Source organism: Spermophilus citellus (assembly GCF_964194105.1).
Source record: "Spermophilus citellus genome assembly, chromosome: 5".
In the NCBI taxonomy this organism is placed as follows: Eukaryota; Metazoa; Chordata; class Mammalia; order Rodentia; family Sciuridae; genus Spermophilus; species Spermophilus citellus.
Window position 1 is genome coordinate 48,849,563 of NC_138186.1, and position 12,419 is coordinate 48,861,981.

General features: G+C 41.0%; 1 pseudogene across 1 annotated transcript; it reads left to right on the forward strand.

Annotated features, from left to right (window-relative positions):
• Positions 1 to 2,121: 2,121 nt before the first annotated feature.
• LOC308649388 (butyrophilin subfamily 2 member A2-like) lies at positions 2,122 to 9,703 on the forward strand (annotated as a pseudogene). The gene is made up of 4 exons: positions 2,122 to 2,239; positions 2,592 to 2,618; positions 8,683 to 8,709; positions 9,061 to 9,703. The product of its transcript is annotated as a butyrophilin subfamily 2 member A2-like (transcript).
• The last annotated feature ends 2,716 nt before the right edge of the window (positions 9,704 to 12,419 follow it).

Sequence of the window (12,419 nt, forward strand, 5' to 3'; positions counted from 1 at the left end):
AAAATGTGGAAGACATCAAAGGAAACCAGACATAAAATGCCAGATACTGTAGGATTGCAAATATATGAAGTTAAAGAAGACGGACGAGGGCTGAGGATGTGGCTCAAGCGGTAGCGCGCTCGCCTGACATGTGTGCGGCCCGGGTTCGATTCTCAGCACCACATACAAACAAAGATGTTGTGTCCACCGATAACTAAAAAATAAATATTAAAAATTCTCTCTCTCTCTCTCTCTCTCTCTCTCTCTCTCTCTCAGATGTTGTGTCCACCGATAACTAAAAGATAAATATTAAAAATTCTCTCTCTCTCTCTCTCTCTCTCTCTCTCTCTCTCTCTCTCTCTCCCCCCCTCCCACTCTCTCTCTTAAAAAAAAAAAAAAAAAAAGAATAGACGGACGAATGCTGTGGTGACAAAAGTCATATGAGGAGCTCCAGGGCAGGCTGAGGATGTAGTTAAGACAAGAAAAGACAGCAGGATGCCTCCTGGGGTGAGGGAAGACTTCATATCTTAATCTGGGGTGCTTCCTCAGGTATACAAACAAGTAAACTGTGTAACTGGAAACTACAGATCAGTGCATTCATTCACGTCAAAACACTAAAAAAAAGAAGAAGAAAAAGCTGAGAACAGTGGAACACACATAGAAACCCAGCAGCTCAGGAGGCTGAAACACGAGGATTACAAATTGGAGACAAGACTCAGCAACTGAGCAAGACTCTTTCTCAAAATAAAATAAAAATAGCTGGGAATGTGCCTCAGTGAGTAAGCACCCCTGGGTTCCATCCCTACTAGAAATATATATATATATATATATGGAAATAGATTATGGGAGAGGGGAAGAGAAAAAAACTGTTCACCTTACGCAAAGTTTTTAGGCAGGTAAAACTTAAGTATGGTCAAAATAACCCTTATAACACATATCAAGCTTACATAAGCTTTTTCAGTTTACAGTTAGTCTTCATTATTTGATTGATGCCCAACTTTCCTCTAGAATATAAATTTCATGGTGGTGTGCATGTGTTCCCAAAGCCTGGGATTACAAGATATGAGCCATTCATATCATGGCTACTTAATAAATATTTGTTCAGTGACTATAACTGATTACATGGATTGCCCTGATGCTTTGGTGACTCAGCTCATCATGGTGGGAGCATATACAGGAGCAAAACCGTTCATCTCATAGCTAAGGGGAGAAAAGTGTCCTAAAATCTCCTTCAAGGGCACATCCCCAATGACCTGGTAAAGATAACTCATGGGAGCATGGTTGTAGGGGAAGAGAATTAAGGAAACTAGGTAGTCATGCAATACAATTTTGGAAGTGATATACACAGAGAGGCAGATGTCCCAGGGGAGTGTGTGAGGTGAGAAGACTGAGATTCATGGAGGGAGACTTGGGACCAAATTCTTCCTGTTGCCTCTGGCCTCACAGTTCGGGAGAAGAGCCCACTGCCCTGTGTGGGTCATGCTCCTTGCTTTAATTCCCTCTGGTAGGTGACCCTTCTGATAGAACCCCCAGAATTCAACATGGAAAACCTTCCCCCTGAAGTTGTGTAACTCATAGGCAACTCTGGGGTCTCAGGGCCCAAGGAGGCCTCTTGGGGCTCCACAGCTTCCTTCCTTCCAGGGATGGTGTTGACCCTCAAGTGCACAAAGAAGGGCCAGAAGAGAATGGAGTGCGTGTGGTGTGCAAAGCCTCAGGATAGTTCCTAAAGCCCCAGGTGCACTGGAGAGACCTCAATGGAAACAAGTTCCCAGCGCTTTCTGAGGCCCACACCCAAGACAGTGAGGAGCTGTTCAGTGTGGAGGCCACTCTGGTGGTGAGAGACAGTTCTGTGGGGAATGTGACCTGCTCTGTCCTCAACCCTGTCCTGGACCAGGAGAAGGCCATGGCTATTTACATCCCAGGTGAGTGCTGTGCCCACTCCCAGCAGAGCTGTGGGGAGGGCTGGCCTCTCTGAGTGTGCTGGCTCTCCTGGGTGTGCCCCTGACCTCTGTCTGCCTGGGCCACAGAGCCCTTCTTCCTCAGGCTTCTCCCTGGAAGCCAGCATTTGCTGTGGTCCTGACCATGCTGGGGCTCCGACTCTTGGGACCTAGCTATTATATCAGAAAAGCACATTCCAGAAGGATGCAGGTGAGGCAGGAAAAGGAGCATCTGCGGCGGCTTAAGGAGGAGGAACAGCAGGCAAAGGAAGAGGTGCTGAAGGCCATTGGTAAGACCCCACAGGGCAAGTGCAGACCTGGTGGTGAGTGGGACAGCTGACAGGGGCCAGGGTCTGGGGTCCAGCTCTCTAGGGAGATCCAGGGTCCTGGGCCTAGAGAAGGTGACTGAGGAGATTAGAGAGGAGAGCTAGAGACTGGTGGGGTTGGGTGGTTTGTAGTTAGAAATTCAATAAACAGAAAAATTTTTCTGGGGTTTTTCAGGCACACAGTCTTTCCTTTTCTTGGGGATGGGCGTTCATGCTGTTTTTCATTTTCTTTCAGATGAACTCCAGGCAGATCTCCGCAAGTTCTGCTTTCCTGCCTGAATTTTGTATGTTTCTTTGTTAGCAGACATTTTAGTTCCTAGCTCCCCTATTTCTTGTGTTGTTTTTTCAGATCAGAGAAAAGCTGCTTATCCATCTGGTACGTGACTCTCCAGGTGTCTCTTGTTTCCTTATCCTACCTGGTGTCCCTTCTCCTTTCTATCTAGGCAGACATGTGTGTCCCTGTCCATGGGAAGCTAATTGGAAGCTAGTGGAAGCCAGAACCCTGCTCCCTGAGCTTTCCTAGATTTTGGCTGCTATTTCCTACTTAGAGCTTGGAAACTTGGGTGTGATGGTGACCCCTTGTCTGTCATGTATTCTGCATCTCATTTCAACCTTGGCTTGCCCACGTTATATTGTGCGGGAAGCCATTCGTGAATTATATGAGGGTCTTCTTTTGTTTGGGCAGTCAGGAAGGTTTTAGGAATAACCTTGGAAACTATCTGTCGCTCTCCCATGCAATAGATTTCCCAAGACACATAACCTTTATCCACAACCTACTAGATAACCTCATAGTAGCTATGGAGGTGGGTGTCACCTGTTGGGAACTGGACAGCCCACCTATAACTTCTTTTGGTGAAGGACATTCTATGGAAGGCCTTTGATGTTCCCTGATATAAAAAAAGCAAGCGTGGGCTCCACGTTGCAGGTTTAGAATAGAAGCTCGATCTGTATCATGGACTACCCTGTCCCACCCCTGCTTTCTAATAATATTTTCTGTGTCCTGTGTTTTTTTTCATCATTTTATTTTTCTTAGGTTTCATTTTGCAGCCAGCATATTCCACTGATGGGAACCACATTACCATCACCTGTTTGGTGTCATGTGAGAATATGAATTTTTAGCTTTCAGTGCATCTAGCTGTTGGTTTGTACTTAGAAGCTTAAAGGCAAATACTAAAAGTTCGTTAAATGATCTGTATAAGTAAATGGAGTAATTAAGTTTAGGAATGTGACCTTGTATTGTTTTCCCAACAAATCACCATTGAGAGATTATGTTTTCTTCAGCTCCCAAAGGTGCTAATCCAAGTAGGCTGCTCACTACAAGTGAGCATGTGGTGGAGTGAACCAGGTACTTCTTGAAATAGTGGTTCTTATCCTCTAGAAAAATTTCACCTGTGAAAAGTTGGGTTTTTAAAATTTATTTTTATTTTTTAGTTGTAATTGGACATAATACTTTTATTTTATTTATTTACTTTTATGTGTTACTGAGGATCAAACCCAGGGCCCCGCATGTGTGCGGTGAATGCTGAACCACTGAGCCACAATCCCAGCCCCCAAAGTTGGGTATTTTTACCAAAGAATTCACCTTACATTCCTGTCTTTAAATCATTCTTCATTTTTGGTAATTTTCCAAATTTTTTTTATTTTTTTATTTTGTGTTGGTGAGCTGTGAATCTGGCACCTCCTGTATGCTAGGCAAGCCCTCTACTATGGGCTACATTCTCACCCCTTTCCCAAATATATCTTTGCCAGAGAAGGCCTGGATATAATAATAACTCTGAAAATTGTTGAGTAATTTATATTTTATCCTCTCAAATATTTACACACATAGTATAACTTTTATCCTTAGTGGCAAAACTGAATAAAGACAGATAGAATATGGACTTTTATGAGTTTTGAGACAGACGATTTTCTGACAGAGAGAAAGCAGTGGGACAGTGGAAGAAGTTGGCCTGTAAGCAGTCGTCTTGATCTGTAGTCCAGGGAATTTCCCACAATACCCTGCAGTCCCTGAATACTGCAAGAGGCCATCTCCTTTCTGGCTCCCTCCACCTGTGGGTAGGCTCATCTTTATAATGGAGCAGAGGCCAAGACAGGTAAATTCATGCTGAGCAGGCTTGTTTTAGCTGTGGTCTCACCACTGTGTGTTCCCTTTCAGCCTGGAGGAAGGCCCCCTGTATGCAGGTAAGTGACCCTGATGTTTCCTTGGCCTTCCCTCCTCCTGGCTCAACCTCTTTCCTTCTGTATCAGTGGCCTCCTCCCAGGATGGGATGGGTTTTCCTGCTCTCTCTTCTCTAATTTTTTTCCCACCTCTCCCAGTTAACACCTTTAACTTCTCTTGGTTTTTTCTTTCATAATCATCACACATCAATCTGCCCCATCTCCAAACTAACCAAAAGCCAAGAAAAATAGGAAAGCAAAATTCTTCTAAAAGGAGAGAAAAATGATTATAACTTGTGCTGGAAGATCACAGGGACTTCTCCTTGGGTTTGGACCACAGAACTCACCTCACATTTCTGTATTTTAATCATGCTTCATTTATTTATTTTTCTTTTTTTACTTTTAGGTGGATACAATATCTTAATTTTATTTTTATGTGGTGCTGAGGTTCAAACCCAGTGCCTCTCACATGCTAGGTGAGCACTCTACTTCTGAGCCAAATCCTCAGTCATAAGTAATTCTTCATTTTTGGTAATTTCCAAAAAGTCTTTTTTAATTTTGATTTTAGTTTTTCATGTTCTGGAGCTCAGGAATGAACATATTCTAGGCCCACCATCTACTGCAGGCTAGTATTAGTTGCAGATCTTGAAAGCATCAAGTTCAACTGGTATTTGTTGTTGGTGCAGTGACACTGGAGAGTTCAGTTGTGAGGAGAGCCTGGATGGAGCAGGGTTGGAACTGTGGATAGGAATTGCTAGTCTCCATAAAATTTCAGAAATCATATTTGACAGCTTAGGACTTACATCTTTCTAATGTGGGGCCTTGGTTCCGTATTCACTTTACCCCAGATTCATACTGTTTAGGTCCAGGTTTGATTTTCTTCTTTCTTCCTGTTCGTTTGGATATTGGTCTCCTCTCAGCCACCTCATGCTTTGACTTGCTGTCATAGCTGGGTTTCTTCTGAGCACCTTAATTGTTGAGAAGTTAGTTTTTGGTGTTCTGAGTTTGGGGTCCAGGATGCTTAGGGGGTCTGGAACCACGTGAAAGTATATGCAATGTTCTGTGTTTGTGTTTCTGTTATAGGAACAAAATGAAATTAATAATGTTCACAAAAATTTCTCTTCTTTTAAGAGAATTGTGCTTTGCCTGTTGGGCTTGGTCTTGGATACACACACACACACACACACACAAACACACACCTTTATTTTATTATATATTTGTTATATATTATATACATTATAATGTATAATGGGATATATAAATATATTTTATATATATATATATATATATATATATATATATATTTTCATGAAAATCATAAAAGAAAAAATCTGGATATGTTAAAATTATTTACCTGAGAAAGGTTGTGGAACAAATGAGAGAAGAAAAGATGTTGTGGCAAGAGTGAGGAGGTGAAAGGGAAAGTAGAGTGGTCAAGATTCACGTAGAAATTTTAGGTGTGCTGAAGCAGTGAGAGAAGGAAAATCACATCCTAGGTGGTTTGAATTGAGTGTGAAGACGATTTGCAGGTTATTTGTGTGCATGAAATATAACCAACTCCTTGACATATCTTTGAGAGTTTTCAGTGAATACATTGTTTGTGTGTGTGTGTGTGTGTGTGTGTATGTGTGTGTGTGTATGTGATTTCCATTAAGCCATTTCCAAGTGATTATCTCATTGAGTTTTCCTGTAATAATGAGACCACTTCAACCTTCCAGAGCAGTTGTGACGACAGGCAAATGCTAAGGCAGTTTCCAATGCAATGAAAGATTATCCAGAAGAGTCTTTAACTCTAGAGGTGAGTTTAGGACCTGTGCCATCTGAATTTGTCTAATATGTCCTTTCTTCTTTGGTTGTATCTTTTTTACATCAGAGATATAGACTGTGAGAGACAGAGAAGGATGAGCCAAGGCATCAAGGAGGCTTTGGGACCAGATATATGAGGAACACTCTGAGAATCTTAATGATTTTTCATACTCTTTTATTTTATAAGGATAAACACCATTACTATAGTAGAATCCACACTTTCATATTGACAGGTCCATAGTGTGAGCTGGACAAATGTCTGATCTCATCTTGTTCATGAAATTGTAACAGTGAGTTACAAATTAAAATTTTCTGTGGGAATTATGTGAACAGTGCATTATAAGGCACACAGCATAGTACTTGATACACTGGGAAGTCTCAAAGTTTTTTTTTTTCTTTCACTCCTTCTCTTTTTCTTCCCTGTCTGCTTCCTTGACTTCCCTTTGCTTCTCCTTTGATAATCTCAGTTATTATATATAAAATTATAATTGGATTCCTACTAATGTGTTGGTGAAAAATGAGCAAAACTTACTCTTCTCCAAAAATCATTTGGGTCTGCTCAGCCATTTAGTATTATCTAGTTTCTATCAAGCAACTCAACAAAGATGGAAATACCAATGTATGTGATTGAACCTGGGTTAGTGGACATGGAGGGCACAAATTTAAACACAAATCTTTAAGAAAGAAAAGATCCTGTTCATTTATTATTTTCATCATTCTAATATTGTTCCTGAGGCTTTGGGATCTCTGCCCTGTTGGAGGCAAAAGCTTTTCAAATGAAGACATTTTGAAGTGTATGACATATGTAGAATTTGCTTTGGTCAATGACCTTCCTATGTTCTTCCCAAAAGGGAGTATGGAAATTGGAAGAGACTTATATGGCCTTGGGACAGTGGGGGAAGAGGGACCATGTGTTTTCTCTTAGTTATTTCAGGTCCTCATCATCAGGAGGCTAGTGTGAACTGGTTCATAAAACCATTGGTTTGGTGTCTTCTGAGAAAAGGCCGGTCTCATTTCAGTGCTTGGTCTCCTTTCTCCTGACCCTGAAGTAAAGTCCAAGGTCTGTGTCACTTATTCCTGGTTGCCATTAGGCTTTTTCCTATGACCTTCAGACCTTTTCTGGTTCACTGACTCACTGGACACCTATATGTCTCATCATTATCTAGCAGAGCATGTTATATTTTCTGGGTCCTCAGCTTCCTGTGTGCAGGAAACAGAGTTTCATGTTTTCTGCAAGCACATTTCTCTGCCAGTACTTTGTTCCATGTTGGGTATATCACCTATGTAGGCATATTAGTTTTCTATTTGCTCCAAAATTAATAAAAAATTAGTGACTTAAACCAACACAAATATATTATCTTACATGTGTGTAGGTCAGAAGTCCAAGAAGGTGTGGACAAGGCTGTGTTTCTTTCTGGAGGCTGTTGTCTTGTGCGGTTTCTAGAGGCCATGTGTATTCTCTCATTTTTGGTCCCGTTCTTCCATCTTCAAAGCCAGCAGCACAGCATGTTTATGACCATGTTTCTGTGATTCTATCTGCTTGTCCAACACAGCCAAGAAAGGTCTGTTTTACAAGGGTTCATATGATTCATTTGGATTGATCCAGAGAATCCAGAATAATCTCCCCTTACTCAAGAACTGAATCTTAATCACATTGGTAAAGTTGCCTAGTCATGTATTTAACATATTCACACACTCTGGAGTTTAGGATATGGATTCTATCATAGCTGGAAGCTTTAAAACTCTTCAGGCAATTGTTATTGTAGGGAAATGATTAGGTCCAATATTTTTGGGTTCCCCCAGATCTGTAAGGATGTTTTTCTCCTATTGGTCTGTGAGAAGTGGAAGAAAAGTCACTAGTGTTGACCTCTCACTGGATATGTTTGTTTCCTGCTTTGAACTTCTTTCTCTTCCATCTTAAAAATCCCTCTCCATTGCCACCTAAATGGGTAAGATTTCTCTGAGTTCCCTATACTCAGGATTTATTGTCATCCTCCAAATTCAGCTAAGCTAGGTGTAATTCTCTACTCATGGCTTAGAACTAACCTTACAAGTTCAGCACAGTCAGTTCTTTATAAGTAAAAGGAGGTCTTAGAAATTTTGATAACCTCAATTGTATCACAAGATAACCTAGTTGTTAGGATGGTTGTGTGTCTGTGTCTTGAGAACATATTATAAATGTGAACAGTGACCTTTCAGATTGACATCCAGCATTTTATTCCTGGGGTGTTAAGCTTTTTGGCTTAGTATTCATGGAAGGCTGCAGCAGGATATGTGAGTTGTGTGTGTGTGTATATGTGTGTGTGGGGGGGTGGGTATGTATATGTTTGTGTGTAAGAAATAAATACAGCAGCTGAATTTTTTTCACAGAGATTTTGCTTTCTTCCTCCCACATTGCTGTTTCAGAAGACTGGGTGCTGACCCTGATATGTAAGGACTCTGCAAATCCCTGATATGAGATCTGTGTTCTCTTGTAGATTGGCAGAAGGAACGGTTCCAAGCCTGTGAGTGACTGTGTTCTTCTAGATGTTACTCCTTTTGCCCTCATGGCTTCTGGCTTCTCCTTAAATTCTCTGTGGTGATTCAGGTGCTGGCATCACCAATGGTGTTGCTGTGGCAGAAGGGATGGTCACAACACTGGTACTGGTTCTCAAGGGACCTGTCACAAGTCTAACCCCCAAATAAGCCTCTGGCTCCTCCTGGTAGAAGATGTGGGCTTGAGTTATAAGACTCGTATCTCAGGAGGCTTATGCCCTCCTCAGCTCAGGCAGTGATGTGGCTCTGAGGTGGTGGGTGGCTTTGTGTTTGTCTTTGGGCATGTGAGGACCTTGCATAATTCATAACTCTCTCAACAGGTTCTGTCACACTGGATCCAGACTGTGCTCACCACAGGCTTTCTGTTTGTCATGAAAAGACGTGTCTCACCTGGAAGGACCCCTGTGTGTACCGTGATGAAAAATGCAGTGCGTTGGGTGTTGAGGGCATCACATCAGGAAGATGGTACTGGGAAGTGGAGATAGAGAATGAATTGTTAAGCAAGTGGACTCTGGGAGTCTGCAGGAAAGATGTGAGCAGAACAGTCTGGCACAAGGAAGTACCAGATAGAGGGTTTGGGTCACAGGGAAGTTTAACAATAGATATTTTGCCTGGACTGGTCCTATGTTTTTGTAATATCCTAGGCAGGATCTTTGCAGAGTGGGGGTTTTCCTGGACTACAGTGAAGGGGGTGTCTCCTTCTATAAGATGATTGATGGTTCTCACATTTTCTCTTTCCCTCCAACTTCCTTCTCTGGAACTCTCTTTCCATACTTCATGTTTCTGTCTGGAAATGAGTCCATGACAATCTCCTCTATGGCAAGTGAGTCTGAGGGGCTCCCTATACCCCTTCACAATCCACCATTTTTGGAGGAGGTCCTGAGCACCCCGACAGAGATGTTCAGCTTGGGCTGTGGTGTTGATGGTGTTCCCCCAGAGGCTGAATCTCCATTACTTCCCTGACATTCCAAGGTTTTATCTTCATAGTGTCCCTTGTTGTCTATGATCCTTTACTGTGGCTGTTCCTTTGGCTACAGACTCCTTGTGGCAGAATCCCCCGAGATGATGCTTAGGAGGCTCAGTGAGCTTTTCCTCCTGTTCTTTGTTCAGACTTCAGATGTGTGAGAGTTGTGTTCATGTCTTACATTCAGCTAGCACAAGATAAATGTTGACTGTTTTGTAACTGGTTTAGGGAATATGGAATTTAACTATGAGATATATATATATATATATATATATATATATATATATATATATATATATATATATATTTCAGACAGGTGTGGCAGCATATTCATGTAGTCCCATCTACTGGGGAGGCTAAGGCAAGAGTATCACTTTAGAACATATGTTTGAGACAAGGTTGGGCACATAGTGCTAACCTATCTCAAAAAACAACAACACACAAAACAAAACAAAAAAGAAACAAACAACAACAACAACAACAAAAAGAAAAGCGATACCCCAATACTGGAATTGAATGTTTGTAGAGGAACATTGAGGTTGATAATGGTCCCCTGTTCTATTTTTGCAGATTTGTACTATCAGATGTTAGAAGTTTATTATCCAGAAATTTCCAAGGAAATAAATAGTCTGTTAGTCACCTTTTGTTCTCTGTGAGAAAATCAACCTTTAAGGAGGAGAGATTTATTTTCTTCACAGTATTAGAGGTTTCAGTCTATAGTCACCTGGCTTCATTGTTTCTGAGGCAGAATGTCAGTCATATCATGACAGGGAGCAGGTGGCGGAATGAGTGGTTTACCTCATGGCAGACAGAAGGTGAGAGAGAGAGAGAGAGAGAGGGAGGGAGGAGAGAGGAGAGAGGAGCAAGGAGAGAGGAGAAAGAGAGGAGAGAGGGAGAGAGAGGTCTTGCAAGACACAGAAAGTACATAATTAACTGTCCCAACATCCTTATCCTCTATTTAGGCTAGACACTTGGGATTGCTTGCTATTCCTAGAAAAATAGCATACAACATGCTGCCTTTATGTGGAAAGAATTCTCTGCTTAGAACTGTGTTTGCCTTATTTTTATCCACATAAAATTCTCTTGTCAGTCTCATTCACTTCTGGGTGTTCTTTTTTAACAATTCTTATCTAGGTCTATCTTTTCCACTCCTGAAATAAACTGATTTAGCCTTGGTACTATAGTAATTGACATACACATCTTATGTGAAATCATGTGTCCCAGGGGGTATTTCTTTTGCTATATAGGTGTCTACAGAAGAGGAGGTCTCTCCATCTCTTATTTTTCTCCCCCAAACCCAATACAGTGACTAGAATATATTAAATATTCAAAAAATTCAGTTATTCTTGGTGTATGAAAATCATGGTATTTGGGCTGGGGATGTGGCTCAAGCGGTAGCACACTCGCCTGGCATGCATGTGTGGCCTGGGTTCGATCCTCAGCACCACATACAAATAAAGATGTTGTGTCCGCCAAAAACTAAAAAAAAAAAAAAAGATATTAAAATTCTCTCTCTCTCTCTCTCTTAAAAAAATCATGGTAGCCATTACTATATGTAGCTTCTATTTAGTTTTAAAAACATTATTTTATCTCAATGCACATCCTCATGAAAAAAATAAATAATTTTTATTTTATAGATTTTGCAGATCATTTAAAGCTTAGAATGATTTAGCAAGTTGGTAAAGTTCATATTGTCCTGTGGACATTTTCCCCTGTAATAAAAAATGATTCAAGACCATGATTTTTTTAAAAAAAATATGTATTTTTTAGTTGTAGGTGGACAAAATACACATATTTATTTATTTATTTATTTTGATTCAAATGGGGTATAAATACTTATTTTTCCAGTGTACAGATTACAGGATCACACTGGTTATATAGCCACGTTTATACATACTGCCATACTAGTGTCTGTTGTGTTCTGCTGTGCTTCCTATCCCCCATCCCCTCCCCTTCCCTCCCATCACCTCTCTCTACCCCATCTACTGTAACACATTTCTCTCTCTCTTTTTTTTCTTCCCCCTCACACCATCTTATATGTAATCTTGTATAACAATGACGGTCTCCTTCCATCTTCTGCGTAATTCCCCTTCTCTCTCCCTTTCCCTCCCACCTCTTGTCCCTGTTTAATGGTAATCTTTTTCTCATGCTCTTCCTCGCTGCTCTATTTTGAGTTGCCCCCCTTATATCAAAGAAGACATTCAGCATTTTTTTTAGGGATTGGCTAACTTCACTTAGCATAATCTGCTCTAATGCTATCCATTTCCCTGCAAATGTCATGATTTTGTTATTTTTTACTGCTGAGTAATATTCCATTGTGTATAAATGCTACATTTTTTATCCATTCATCTATTGAAGGGCATCTAGGTTGGTTCCACAGTCTAGATGTTGTGAATTGTGCTGCTATGAACAGTGATCTAGCTGTATCCCTGTACTATGCTCTTTTTAGGTCTTTTAGGTATAGTCCGAGAAGGGGAATAGCTGGGTCAAATAGTTTTTCCATTCCAAGCTTTCCAAGGAATCTCCATACTGCTTTCCAAATTGGCTGCACCAATTTGCAGTCCCACCAGCAATGTACAAGTGTACCCTTTTCCCCACATCCTCACCAACACTTGTTATTGTTTGACTTCCTAATGGTTGCCATTCTTACTGGAGTGAGATGGTATCTTGGAGTGGTTTTAATTTGCATTTCTCTGACTGCTAGACATGATAAGC